General features: G+C 47.8%; 1 non-coding gene across 1 annotated transcript; it reads left to right on the top strand.

The window, feature by feature from the left end:
- Positions 1-2,494: 2,494 nt before the first annotated feature.
- LOC113458389 lies at positions 2,495-2,652 on the top strand. The gene has a single exon (XR_003378780.1). It is a non-coding gene; the product is annotated as a U1 spliceosomal RNA (small nuclear RNA).
- Positions 2,653-3,252: the final 600 nt, after the last annotated feature.

Below are 3,252 nucleotides of genomic sequence, written 5' to 3'. Positions count from 1 at the left end.
ACAGACAGTGCCTATCCACTTGAGTGTGGGTAACTTCAGAATAAGGGCCAGAAAAAGTATTTGAGCCCTTGGAGCTGGAGTTGGAGTTACAGGCAGCTGTGAGCCACCTGGTGTGGCATGCTGGGAATTGAACTTTGATTCACTTTGATGAACTGTAAGAACACATCTCTTGCCAGGACGGTGGTGGCGCATGCCTTTAATCCCAGCACTTGGGAGGCAGAGGCAGATAGATCTGTATGAGTTCGAGGCCAACCTGGTCTACAAGTGGTGTGAGAGAATTATCTGTATTCTGTCAATCATGTTATAAATAAACGCCGATTGGCCAGGTAGGAAATATAGGCCGGAAAACCAGACAGGAAGATATAATGAGAACAGGAGAATTCTGGGAAGGAGGAAGCTGATTCCTCCCACTCCTGCCCAGACCACCGAAGCAGCAGGATGTGATCTGCCCCACTGAAAAAAGGTACTGAGCCACATGGCTAACATAGATCAGAAAAATGGGTTAATCAAGATGTGAGAGTCATCCAGTGAGAGGCTAGAGCTAATGGGCCAATCAGCTTATAATTTATGGAGACCTGTGTGATTTTCTTTGGGGCTTAACAGTTGTGGGGTACCGGGACGCGGGACAAAAACCACAACAAGCAGCCAGCCCCTCATCCTACATACCAGAGCTAGTTCCGGGGCAGGTTCCAGAGCTACAGAGAATCCCAGTCTCAAAAACAAAAAACAAAACAAAAGAACACATTTTTTCTTTCTTTTTTTTTCTTTTTGATACAAGGTTTCGTTCTGTAGTTTAGGCTGTCTTAGAACTCATTGTATAGCCCAGGTTGGCCTCAAACAGTGCTCCTCTTGTCTCGGCCTCCACTCAACATACAGTCGGCATTTCCCAGGTGACAGATACGGTCCCGGACTCAATGGCTACAAGAGCACATCACGCTGAGGCTCTCAATCCTAAGACGTTCATGTTGTTGTTGAAAGATAGAGACTAAACTGTAGACAAGGCTGGAAACCGTGGACATCCTGCCTCAGCTCCCCCAGGGCTAGGACTGCAGGTGTACTCACTACACCTGAGTCAGAAGTCCCCAGTGTTGCCTGTAACCCCAGCCCTCGGGAGGTAGAGGCAGGAGGACCAGGAGTTCAGGATCATCTTCAACTACCTAGTGAGACGGAAACCAGCCTTGGCCAAATGAGAATGTCTCAAATAAATAAACGTCCAAATTAATGTGTGTATGTGGGGTAGGGGTTGGAGTTGGAGAGATGGATGGCTCAGTCGTTAAAGGCACTTGCTCGTCTTGAGGACCAGAGTTTGATTCACAGCGCCCAGATTCCAGAAGCTTGTAACCACCAGCAATTCTGGCTTCAGGGGACCAGATGCTTACACACACACACACACACACACACACACACACACACACACACACACAATCTTTAAAATAATCAATCACTAACTCTTTCTCTGATCTTTGGGAATGATATGACCAAACCTCCCACTTCTGACAGACTATGCCTTTCACTTGGGGGGTTGGGGGGGCTTTTTAAATACTGTCTCATACACTTCAAGTGCAGGCTGTTATTCCTATCTATGTTTTCATTTGTCTGAGCCCAAACTCATCTCATTTCTCCTCAAGGGCAAATCTTGCATGAACTGTCTGGTCAAAGGCCCCCATTATCACAGAACAGCTGCACCCTGAAAACCGATACTTGGGAAGAAGACGTCAATTGTGTCAGACCCCATTAGTGAAAGTGGCAAGGGCTGGGAGCCCGCCTGCCCCATGGAAGGCTCTCCAGCCAGGAGCCTTGGCACCCGCAAAGCTTATGGCTGCAGATTCAGAGGGTAGCTAATGGGGCTGCTGGACAGCAGCCCGCAATGGACTCCTGGTGGAGAGGGCCAGAAGAACCAGCAAATGGTGCAGGCAGGTGTGTATCACACAGGGGTTTTTATATCCCTCAGTGTCTATAAGATAATCTCTATTATTAATTTTTTCTACACATTTGTTTGTTTGGGGGTCTTTTGTTTGTGTGTTTTTGTTTTTTGTTTTGTTTTTTGAGACAGAGTTGTTCTGTGTAACTGTGGAACCTGTCCTGAAACTCACTCTGTAGACCAGGCTGGCCTTGAATTCACAGGCCTGACTCTACCTCCCAGAGTGCTGGGATTAAAGGTGCTGGGATAAACCACCTGGCCTTGTTTGTTTGTTTTGAGGTGGATTTTCAGACAGCCCTGGCTAGTCTCTTCTCATTTTGACCAAACTGACCTTGAACTCAGAGTTCTACCTGCCTCTGCCTCCTGAGTGCTGAAATTAACCACGTGATTAATCTCCATGATTAAGAGCACTAACTGCTCTTGAGGAGAATCTAGGTTTGGGTCCAGACACCCACTTGGCGGCTCACAGTCATCTGTAACTCCAGTTCCGGGGGCTCTGATGCCCTCTTCTGACCTCCATGGGCATGAGGCACGCACATGGTTCACATAAATAAATGCAGACAAAGCCCTCATACACTAGGACCTGGCAGGGAAGATGCATTGCTCAGGAAGGTTTTCCCAGGGTGAGGCTCTTCTAGTACATGCCGGTTGTGCTGATCCTGCAGTTCTGCAAATGCAGCAAACTCAACCACATTTGTGCTAGTGGGGGCCTGTGTTCCTGCTCTTCCCTGATTCAAACAAGCTTAAACACATAAATCTAAAAAGAATTCTTTGTTTATGATGCATGTGTGTATGTTTTCTGTGAGGGCACACGCTTTGACACACAGGTGTGTCAGAGGTGTGTCAGTGCGGTGACACACGGGTAGAGGTCAGAGGTCAACCATAAGTTTCATTCCTCTCATTCCACCTTATTTGAACTGACAGTGGTCAGCCTGTCTCAGGAAGAAATTATTATATTTGGACTTTATACACACACACACTCACACTCTTAGTAGGCAAAAGAGAGTCTTGGGCAAAGAGAGCAGCTAAGCAAGTCTCTCCCTCTCAGGCCGACCAGTGCACTGGGAAAGAGCACAGACAGGGCATCTTCTCTGCCTCAGACTGTTCCAGGGAACTGCCACCAGCTGTCTCTGGCTGTCTACGCTAAGCCACCAAAGCACAAGACCCCCTCACCCCCAGCCCAGGCCACATCTCCTTACAAAGTAGAATTTGCCTGAGGATCCCCTCATCCCCATAGAGGAAATAGACGTGAGGGTTGTTGAGCCACAAACTTCAAAACAAGGGTCTTGACCCTGTTCAATAGGCTGGCCAACAGCAAAACCACAGTGTAT

Source organism: Microtus ochrogaster, unplaced genomic scaffold, assembly GCF_000317375.1.
Source record: "Microtus ochrogaster isolate Prairie Vole_2 unplaced genomic scaffold, MicOch1.0 UNK18, whole genome shotgun sequence".
In the NCBI taxonomy this organism is placed as follows: domain Eukaryota; kingdom Metazoa; phylum Chordata; class Mammalia; order Rodentia; family Cricetidae; genus Microtus; species Microtus ochrogaster.
The sequence above is the reverse complement of the archived record's forward strand: the minus strand, read 5'-3'. Positions and strand labels throughout refer to the sequence as shown.